The following is a 12,055-nucleotide window of genomic DNA, read 5'->3' as shown; positions in this document are numbered from 1 at the left end:
TTTGTCGCATCAATTTTGAATCAAAATACATATTTACATTATATTCTTTAATTAAAACGCTTAATTTATCAATACATGATGAAAAGAAGTAATATTCAAATTTCAATAAGTATTAATTACTACGTCAAAGAAAATTAAATGTTCTAACAACATAAACAACAATTTGCTATTTTATTCTCAAAGGAGTTAATAAGTTCCCCGAACGTGTTACAAAGTCTCTTAACAAACAATTGATGTTGCTGTTTGCCTGTATTCATAATTACCGCTATTCTGCATATTTCTGCCTTGAAATGATCATATTGTGATCGAGCCACGGCATGATCTCGTGGATACACCTGGCATCATACGAAATTGGGTCACGGACAAGTTATCATTAGCATCATATTAAATTATGTAAGTCGAGAATTTTATAAACTCAGTCACGTTAGAAGAATAAATGTAAATCTTTTAATGTTATAAGACTAGAAGAATTCAAGGGTAGTTTTAGAAACTAGGTTTTCAAAAAAACGCCTATTTTCTAGACATTCAGTAAACATTGTGTTAGCGACCCGTGCTCACAAGGAATACGGTGTAAAACATTCAGCAAATCTGAATTTCAATCCGGTAATTACACGTGCTCCGAATTCAACCAATCTGAAATCAATTAGTTTAATGTCAGATCATACAAGCGTGTACGATCTTCTTCGCTCTGAAAATTTATCTCTCTAAATAATTTGAAAAAAGTCAAGCCAACTGTAAATTGCTGTTACTAGGTAGGTATATACCTATGTGTGGTTGTTTTAGTATCTCATAAACTTTAGACAATTAGCAAAACGAATTTGATATTCCAATAGAGATCGTGCGACAGATAATGACTGCACAGCGCTCAGTTAAATATGGTATTACGGAAACTACTGTTCAAGTTCAGTTTCAAGTTCACACTAATTAGATTAATTTCTATAATAGCTTCCTATTCTTGACTACATTATTAATTAGCTCATTAAGGCACAGCGCTATGGTAATTTATATGAACCGAAGCCAGTAATAAAACCCGACAAACGCATGACATTCATGGGAGAAACGTAACGGGTTTTGTCACTGCAGAAATACTGGTGCACCAGGATGCTAAGGAGACTCAACTGGTTTCAATATTATTTATTTGGTTTTAGTAATAGTTTCTCAACAAAAATAACTATGAAATGATAACTAAAAAGTTATTTTATTTATCAAACGAATTTGACTTCTATTGTTATTCACAATAGTTAATACCGACTCACTTAGCGACGGTTATATTATGTATCCAAGCTCCAAGATAAGTCCTTTAAAGTGATTCAAAATTTTCTTTACATTTACTTGTGGTAGGACCTCTTGTGAGTCCGCGCGGGTAAGTACCACCGTCCTACCTATTTCTGCCGTGAAGCAATACTGCGTTTCGATTTGAAGGATAGAGCAGCCGTTGTAACTATACTGGAGACCTTAGAACTTATATCTCAAGATGGGTGGCGCATTTACGTTGTAGATGTCTATGGGCTCCAGTAACCACTTAACACCAGGTGGGATGTGAGCTCGTCCACCCATCTAAGCAACAAAAAATATAAAAAAATATCGTAATGTCCTTTACAACTATGTACTACTTTGGGTTATATTCACGCGGCAAAATATTCTGGACAGTTAATTTGCATCATGATTCCCTTTAGATTTTCAATGTTAGTATTTGTCGCTAATCTATCCAAGAACAGCTCAAGCCTCCCAGCTAACAGCAAAGACATTTTTCTTCCGAACCACAATTACCGTAAGTCAGGGTTATACCACTTTATTTTATGATCCATTAAATTTAACAACAATCGCCGCTTAGTGACGGGAAAGTGGACATCTTTTCTGTTTATACGTCGTTAAGATTAAAATGTTTGTACGTTTCGAACGCCAGTTCCGATCTGGATGACTGTTCGGTATCTCGATGCATTACCATAATTTACTTGAGCATCGTAGATAGCTTTGAGAACGCAAAGTACAAGACTTACTGATTTCGAAAGGGCATAATTATGAACCCAATGCCTCGGTTTGATTAGGAAAATATATAGTTTCCTTTCGGAATAGAATTGTTACATAATTTTAAAGTCAATAATTAATTTAAATTCGAAGAAACGTTCTGAGAAGTCTGTCACATTTACTTCCAAAAATATCGCTTCGTAGGTCAAATTGTTGGTGACCGACAGCACTTTTAGCAGATCGTAGCCAGTATCTTTGTTGAAAATATTTGAACTCAGGGGTTTGTATGTAAAATGTTCTGGTCTAATACTGAAGTTCGAGGATATGAAATGTGATAATTTAGTTGATTTTTTTTAAAACTTCCTTTGAACATTGTAAACAAAAGGGCTTTTTTTATTGCTTAAATGGTTGGACGAGCTCACAGCCCACCTGGTGTTAAGTGGTTACTGGAGCCCATAGACATCTATGACGTAAATGCGCCGCCCACCTTGACATATAAGGTCTCAGTATAGTTACAACGGCTGCCCCACCTTTCAAACCGAAACGGATTACTGCTTCACGGCAGAAATAGGCAGGGTAGTGGTACCTACCCGTGCGGACTCACAAGAGATCCTACCACCAGTAATTACGCAAATTATAATTAGCTATATTATTAATTATTGATAATAATTAATAATTATTGATAATAATTAATAATAGTTATTTTTAATTATTAAATAACTATTAGTGTACTGTTATATTTTCCTTCAATGCGTACTGCATAGAATAATATGCCACATTGTATTAATTATTAGTAGTCATACAGAAGATCTAACTTATTAAATTAGAACATTGAGGCAGACCTAACAGGCTTGGGGACTTCGGCAGAGAGTTCGACGTGCAACCTAACCCATGCATCAGCCCGCTGGGTTTCTCGCCAGATCTTAACAGCGGGCCGTAATTCCGATCCAGTAGTAGATTCATTCGCGAAGCAGCTACTCTTAAGTTGTTAGGTCTCCTTTGGAGGCGTTCGAGAAACTGTTAGCAAATCTCACCCCTCCTGGCTGAGCCTTTGCTCGCCCACCTGTCCTAGTGAAACTAGAAAGGCCTCCCGCGCACCACCCACAAATTGTATAAAATTATGATAAATTGGTAGGAATAAAGAAGAGGGCAAATCAGTATACCCGTCTCTTTCAATTAAAGCCGAACACACAATTCATATATAATCCGTTGGTTTCAAAAATATCCACACTCTTGTAGGTTGGCCTGTTCAAATTCGCCAGAATAAATGCAAGTACTGTAATAACAAAACGTCGTGTCACTTTTTTCTATTACCAGGTGTGGGCCACCGAACAATTTTTGACTTTAATAGTTGTAGCAACCAAGAATGTGGCTTAAGACCACACAAAAGCTATCGTTCGCCGCTAAGGTACCGCACTATTGTCGTTGTCAAAACAAGATCGGTTACAATAAATCTTATTAAAAGTCCATCCGCAACGCAGCGCTATTGATCCGATCTCAAAAGAATGGTTTGTTTACAGTGAGCTAAGGAAAGTTTTTGTTGAAACGCATCTGCCTTACCTGTATTATTTTAAATAAAATTCGACATGAAACACGTTACATATTTCGCATGTTATTTTATAAAAAATTGTGTCAATTTTTCATATTTGAGTAAATAAGTACTATTTGATTAATAATAAAGTAGTAATCGACAACTATAAAACTCCTACGCTACACATCTGCTTCTTTACGAGATCGCTTTAATAAATTTGTATTGTTTGATTATATTATTATTTAATCATCAAATGTACGAAAGATGTATGTTATTTCAACATCACATATACCGAATCAACTGAGAGAAAATTGGTATGTAATTTAAACACAAGAATTACACCAATACAAAAATGAGTAATTCTTTAAGTTGGCGTTCATAACCTGGGTCTTTATAGTATGTATGGAGAGTAGAGGCAAGGAGCACCATCACTTTTTTTTGTCCTACCTATTTTAATAGCCTCGAGAGGTTATTCTATATTTTTTTTATTGCTTAGATGGGTGGACGAGCTCACAACCCACCCGATGTTAAGCGGTTATTGGAGCCTACAACAACAACTACAACGTAAATGCGCCACCCACCTTGAGATATAAGTTCTAAGGTCTCAAGCATAGTTACAACGGCTGCCTCACACTTCAAACCGAAACGCATCACTGCTTCAAGGCAGAAATAGGCAGGGCGGTGGTACCTACCCGTGCGGACTCACAAGAGGTCCTACCACCAGTACCACCGAATTAGTAGTGACCTCACGGGGCTCAAACCTGACGACGTTGCTAACACTAGCCCTCGCAAGAGCAGTGTTTCGCAGAATCTACCACCAGATCGGAAACGCGACCCACTGAGAAGATCCGGCGAGAAACTCAGTGGGCTGTGTATGTTGGTTAATTTACTCGCCGAGCCCTTCGTCGCAAGCGACGGGTTCGACGAGAACGATGACTGGTGCTTGAGGTACCTAAAAGCACCGTTAGTGGATCGGGAGGATCTGAAATGACGTGTTTTGGGCGACGTCAACTGTTTACCATTCGGTCCGCAAGATCGGGAATGTAATCCAGCACCATCGTGTAGGTATAGGGGACAAGCTGAAAAAGTGTTCATCTGTAAACAGCAAGTTATAGTTGGAAAAATCGAAATAGCGCTAGGGTAGGAAGTCGAAATTATATAAATGTAGCATTTTTAAACAGACTCAAGTGTGCTGGATTGAAGTGAAGTGTGGTAGTTTAAGGGGCTGTTTTTTTAATATTTCCACTTGCTACTATGGTGCCACCGTAATTTGCTCTCATTCAGCGGACACTTTTTAAACACTGAGATGGTGAATTATATGCTAGTACAGAATACAAATATTTTCGTTGCCATTTCACTGTAGTTACGTAATCATTATGTAGCTTGTAAACATAGTGATGTTTTGTGTACATATGAAAGAAATTTATTTATTCCGAATATTAAATCTGATTTCTTCTACAATCCTAGGCTTCGGTTTCCATATTGTTTAAATTTATATTTGTAGATTAAATATTTTAATTAAAGCATTGTATGTATTCCAAATATATTTTACGACGACATCTGTGAGTAAAACTCAGAACTATTACCGAATACGAAAACAAGTTCCATTACATTTTTAACTCGATGAAAAATGAAATTCAAGGGCAATGATTCAGGAGATGAGATAAAATAAAATTAATAAGTAACAAATAACTTTAGGACATACATATTGAGTTTTTTAATACAGTATAGTAAAATCAAACAAAAGGAACAGGGTGGTCTGTTTTTATTATTATTTTATTTTAATAATTCTAAAGAGATATACAATAAAATTAAACACTATTAATGATTTCATTATTAATTATTAGTGAACATTTGCGGAAATCGACAAAGGTAAAATGTTCCACCTGGCGGGTTGAATTCCCAGACCGATTGGTTTTTTTTTTCAGCAAGAAAGGATTACTGTTAGCCCGGAGGCTTTTCCAGCTTTGCGAGGTCACGTTGACGAGCACGAGCTCAGCCAGGAAGGGTGGGATATTCTAACAGCTGTGCGATCCCATCCAATGGTGACCTAACAGCTGCTTCGCGAATGCATCTACTGCCGGATCGGAATCCCAACCCGCGGAGATGATCCGGCGAGAAATTCAAAAGGCTAATTGAGAAGTTAGCTTTCACGTCGAACTCTGACGAGTTCCGAGAATATTGCGAATGGTATTGGTCAGAGCTTTTATATTTGCAAGCTCATCTTAAAATTTTCGATAGCATGATTCAGGCAATTGTAAAATATTTTCTGTTTTATGATAGCTTTCCCCGTGAACGGGTTCTTATCACGATTTTAACTTTCCGATATGAGTTCCTGATAATTTAGTATTATTACATGCGCCATGATCACGAGTAGACTGAAGACTCGGGATAGGATGTTACGACAAATATATCTACACTATCTCTCGTGTAATAAAAATAAAACCCGCACAAACATGAACTTGTTAATTACTAGGGGTAGGATATAAGCCCACACAGATAGGTACCACCATCCCACTCATTTCTAGTTTGTTTAACTATCTTGAATTGATAATAGCAATAATGACCATAGTAAAATTTACAGCAGCCCAATTTTTTAGATTATTTGGGCACCTTCAACTTTAAAAATTAAGATGACGGACTATCTGTATGCATGTATAAATATTTCATCTGCCTGGGCATTCATATTATGTCCCATTTCTTAATTCTCAATTCAGTTGCTCAAACGAAAGTCTTCACGTTATTTCCCACTGAAACGTAGTTTTACTAAAGGAGTCATTCTCTCAATGATTTTTTCAACAAGTCATACTTAATTTAACAAAATATTATTCAACTTCGATTTTCATGCCCTCTTATATTAGATGTATAAATCTAAGTCATTGCTTAGATGAGTGGACGAGCTCACAGCCCACCTGGTGTTAAGTGGTTACTGAAGCCCATAGACATCTACGACGTAAATGCGCCACCCACCTTGAGATATAAGTTCTAAGGTCTCAAGTATAGTTACAACGGCTGCCCCACCGTTCAAACCGAAACGCATTACTGCTTCACGGCAGAAATAGGCAGGGTGGTGGTACCCACCCGCGTGGACTCACAAGAGGTCCTACCACCAGTAATTACGCAAATTATAATTTTGCGGGTTTTATTTTTATTACACGATGTTATTCCTTCACCGTGGAAGTTCACATTAAGTTTCTATCTAATCTCATTTTATTTAATTTCATTCCAATTTATTACAGTATTTAATTCTTCAAACTTCGTTTCATTTCGCTTCATTTATGATTTTTCATGAGACCCTAAGATGAAAAGGGTTGGCTTAAAAGTCTTGTTACTAGGCCGTAAAATCTTCAAATTTTTTTTTGTCTTTGATCTTCCTTTTTCTTTCTCTGTTGTCGACTGTTGTTGCCTTTTGCCTTTAAAGCTTTTTAAAAGTGTATTATCTATGGTTTTTGATACAAAATACTAGTCTGTTTCGTCGTTGTGTTTTGCTCAGTTATGCTCTGTGGTGTGCATTGTATTGTCGGTATACCTCGAACGCTACTTCAATAATATTTAAAAAAACTGATAACTGTTGAGTGAAATTTATATAAATTTGCTAGAAATAGTGTATCAAATGGGTGCTAATATACTTATAAGAAGAAGCCATACAAATTTATAACTCAATAGTTATGATTTCTTTGTAGTGGTAAGTGTTGAATTTAGTGAATTTACTGCTCACGTTATTTCATTGATTGCATTAAAAACGCATTCGAATGCATTTTGAAATATATCTTACGATCAACGAAAAGAAGTGAAGAAGCTGTTGAATTTAATGTAAATTCTGTACAAAAGTATTAGATTATGCGTTTGCTTTTGTCTTTGAAATGCGTTCCATGCATCGGGATCATAATACGTTGAAGGTGCCTTTTATGACAGAAACCCCAACCCGTTTTAATTAACAATCTTCTTTGCGTTAATTTGTACTTGTATTGAGAAAAAGTATATGATCTGAAAACCAAAACGATCATAAAAATATATAAAATCGTTCAAACTAATAGAAAACAAAACGTTAAATACTACTATAACTACATATTAAAATATACGATAAGTTGTTATATTCTGTTATTTATAAAGATCTGCCCCAAATGTATTTTTTTTGTTTTTATTATAATTTCAACTTAAGAAAAGTGCATTTAAAAAAGAAGTTTCTCATCATTGATGACCTGCTACATTTTCCTTTGATCTGGCAGTCAAATTATCTGTACTGCATAGATAATTTACTTATTAGAGAAAACATATTAGAATACATTCTTTTATCAAATTAAATGTTTGAATGCCAGTAATTAAAAAAAAAATATCTTTATTTAACTTGTTATTGTTAATCAAATGGTACACTAAGTACTCTTTGCTCTTTTAGTTTTCTAAATATAAATCGTAAACTCAACACTGTTTAAAAACTGAATATCAATATTATGGAAGTAGTATGTATGAATGTGGAATTTTATCATACATGCTTCCATCCCAATTTATTTATGTAAACACTGTAATTACAAATGTTTCTGAATCATTCTTACTTTTAAGAAAATCTTTACAATAAAATACACAGTATCTACTTTCTCACTATCTACACATATACTTTACATTTAATGATAAATATTAATTTAGGATTTGGCTTTATTAACACACCTACAGCCTTTAACCGTTTTTAACTTTATAACATATAACTTTTTCAAAAAAGTGTCGTTTGGAATCAACACTTCCTGATAATTTCATAAATTAAAACTAAATATAAAAAATAATCTACATGTAGCAGCTACTATTTAGGATTTTCTCAATTGTTATGAATACCACAAACACTATTGAGACAAAAATCTGTCCATCGAGCCTGAATACCAAATCTCATTAGGAATATTAATCCTAACGAGATTTAGTTATATTAATCTGCAAAATGAACCTGCAGCCGGAGATATATAAATTAGGATCATTAATAAATAGATCAATTAGCTAAACATTAATTATTCTAAATACATTAGTTATCAAGCTAAAACATACTTCACAAAAATGACAGGTGCTTAGAGAGAAAAAAATTACTAAATACAAATAAATTTGATCAGTTTTCCATACATGAATCTGTAATTTTAAGAACAGCACAAACAAATATAATAATATATTAGGCAAACTACTTTAAAGATAAGCAGATAAAAATTTACATAGAATATTTACATGCTTAGCCATTATTGATCTTATTGAATTTTCTATCTTCATCTTTCATAATATCTGGCACTCAGTTGTTTATAGTCATAAAACTATTAAAATATTTGTCAATCATGTAGTGTAAAAGATAAAGTTTGTTTGTAATTTGTTTGTTTGTACGTTTGTAAATAAAGTATTTATTTTCATATAAGGATCAATTTGTGACTACCAAATGTGCCTTTATAAATTATAAATTTTTTTGCATTTTGGTTCACTATTTTGGTGATAATGGCTTACACGTAAAGGAAAGATCTATCCTGGCTTTTTTGTGGTACTATTTAAGATAAACATTTCCATTATACATTATATACGTCTAACTCCAACGGTTTTTGCAGCACACGCCCTGCCTATTTCTGCCGTGAAGCAGTAATGCGTTTCGGTTTGAAGGGTGGGGCAGCCGTTGTAACTATAATTGAGACCTTAGAACTTATATCTCAAGATGGGTGGCGCATTTACGTTGTAGATGTCTATGGGCTCCAGTAACCACTTAACACCAGGTGGGCTGTGAGCTCGTCCACTCATCTAAGCAATAAAAAAAAAAAAAAAAAAAAAAAAAAAGAGTAGCTCGCAGATAGTAGATTTTTTTCTTACTTGACACTTATCGTTATATAGTAGAAGTGAGATAAACACATTTCATTTATAATGAAATATTCCATTCAGCCATTCTATATAGTCCACACTCCTGTATTGAAATCATAACATAACTACACAGCTTATAGCTCAGGAGTTTACGTGGTTCTGAATCTTCACTGACTACTAGTAAAACTATGTTCAAAGATTATATTGTACAGCGCACAATTCAACTAACCCAAGATGAGTTAATTTTGTATATATAGGAGTTCAGTACAGTTGTTTCTAATTGTTCAATATACCATGTGTCGATAGCGTCGAAACAAATATAGTCCTACATGATATACTTGTACACTCAATTTACATACTATTTTACAGTATGAATTGGCTACGCGTGTCAGACTTTTTTTTCTACCTATGCTGATAGCCTCGAGAGGCTATATCAGCATCTCAAGACTATCAGCATTACCCTAGCGTGTAGGTGAGCTCTCGGGGCTCAAACCAGAGGTGTTACTAACACTGGCCCTAGCAAGAGCAGTGCTTCGTAGAATCTACCACCGGATCGGACACGTGACTACTTAGAAGATCCGGCGAGAAACTGGGCTGTGTCTGTGGGTTCAATTTACTCGCCGAGCCCTTCGTCGCAAGCGACGGATTCGGCGAGGACGGTGACTGGTGCTTGAGGTACCTAAAAGCACCTTTAATAGAACAGGAGGATCCGTAATGAAGTTTTTTTTTTATTGCCCTTGTAGGCAGACGAGCATACAGCCAACCTGATGGTGAGTGGTTACCGTCGCCCATGGATTTCAGCAATGCCAGGGGCAGAGCCAAGCCGCTGCCTACCGCTGAAGTGCTTAGGGCGACGTCGACTGTTTACCATGTGGTCTACAGGATCGGGTATGAGTCCGTCTAGACGAGCACCACCGCATGTCTTACAGCCACGAGCAAAAGTATTAGGCACCCCTATTGTTTATCGTGTTTTAATAAGCTTTTTATGGTCTTATCATTTTCTTGGGGATGCGTTTTCGTAGATTTAACATTGTCAAACATTTATGACATGCAGGTGTGCAATAATACAATATTATTTCGAATTAGCTATTTTAGTAATTGTCGAATTTTAGTGTGCTGTCAGAGTTTAAAGTGAATACACGTGTACGCATATATTTGTGGCATATTCCTAGAGAATAACTTTTTTAATATGGATCATGCCAAAAAAATCGGAACTTAGTGCAGAACAGCGCTTCAACATTAAGATTTTACATGAACAAGGCATGTCACAAGTGAAGATAGCCCGAGAAGTGAAGTGCTCTCGTTGTATAGTGCAATCCGGAATAAATCGCTTCAAAGAGACCGGTTCCCATGAAAACGGGTTAATAACAGGCAGAAGAAGAGTCACTTCCGATTGTGATGACCGATTGTTGATTAGCCAGTCTCTAAAGAACCTAAAAAAACAGCTGTTGATCTCGCTGCCTGTATATCTACAGCAAAAGACAAAACTGTATGTGTACATACCGTTAGAAGAAAGCTTCTAAAGTCAGGATCAAGAGGTTACAAGGCAAGGAAGAAGCCGTCAAACATAAAGATTGGACAATGGAAGATTGGTCCAACATATTATGGTCAGAAGAAGCTAACTTTGAGGTTACATTATTTATTTTTTGTTTTATATTAAATAATCTCATAATAATCAATATCTTTGAAAACTAATTCTGTAATGAAAATAATGAAATCATAAATTTAACCAGCCTCTTGTCTTTATAGAGGTGCTTGGAACTTCGGGTGCAACCTATATCAGGAGCTGAGTGGGCGATGAATATAACCCAGAATGTATAGTACCCACTATTAAACACTGTGGAAGCTCAGTTATGATTTATGGTTGCATGGCTGCCTACAGGGTGGGTGAAATGGTGTTGTGTGAGGGGCGAATTAATAGTGAAAAATACACCACATAAGATACAAACAGTGACGGAATAAAAATCCAGCAAGACATCGCCACTTGCCAAAAATCTGCTCATTCTATGGCGTGGATGACTCAAAACCGTATAGACCACTAGACTTTAGATTGGCCACTACAATCATCGGACCTCAATCCGATTGAGCATATCTAGTCTATTGTAAAGAAAAAGACGGAGACACTCCATAACTAATAAAACACACTACTGGCTGCCTTAAATAAAGAGTGGCAACAATTATCCAAAGAATAATATTTTAAATTGGTATAGTCAATGCGGAAAACGGGGGCTGCTGTCTTACAATCAACTCAATTTTAGGTGGACCGACGAAATATTAATTATTTTATTATAATAAATCATACAAATTACAAAATATATTTTATTTAAATCTCCTATGCTAAACTATCCTAAAACTGGCAGTTCAATACGGGTGCCTTATACTTTTGCTCGTGGCTTATATGTCGTAAAAGGATATTAAGGGATTCAACACAGTATAATTAGCTGTATGATACCAGTTTACTGCGATCGTATCGTACAGCGCACGGGTGGGTCCAACATTCCCGCCTATGTCTGTGTTCAGTCGAGACAGTCGTTATATCATCTATATCTATAAGAATTCGACTTAATTTTAAGTCATGGTGGTAGGACGTCTTGTGAGCCCGCACGGGTATGTACCACCACCCTGTGTACTGTTATTACGGTTTCTGCCGCAAAGCAGTAATGCGTTTCGGTTTGAAGGTTGGGACAATCGTTGTACTGTAAAATCTAAGCATTAACGTGGTATAAAAAACACCTTACACCAAAT

The 12,055-nt window shown here is 35.7% G+C and overlaps 2 protein-coding genes across 2 annotated transcripts in view; one reads left to right on the top strand and one right to left on the bottom strand.

Annotated features, from left to right (window-relative positions):
• LOC134201162 (uncharacterized) overlaps nt 1-12,055 on the bottom strand; it is a 145,718-nt gene that overhangs the window by 18,576 nt on the left and 115,087 nt on the right. The window lies entirely within an intron of this gene.
• Nucleotides 6,933-12,055, top strand: part of Apaf-1 (protein) — a 35,685-nt gene continuing 30,562 nt past the window's right edge. Inside the window, exon 1 of the mRNA XM_012697713.4 lies at nt 6,933-7,184. The gene's annotated coding sequence lies outside the window, so the exon portion shown is untranslated. The remainder of the gene's footprint in view (nt 7,185-12,055) is intronic.

The sequence above is a fragment of the Bombyx mori genome, chromosome 23 (assembly GCF_030269925.1).
Source record: "Bombyx mori chromosome 23, ASM3026992v2".
Taxonomy (NCBI): domain Eukaryota; kingdom Metazoa; phylum Arthropoda; class Insecta; order Lepidoptera; family Bombycidae; genus Bombyx; species Bombyx mori.
This window is presented reverse-complemented; position numbering and strand designations above follow the sequence as displayed.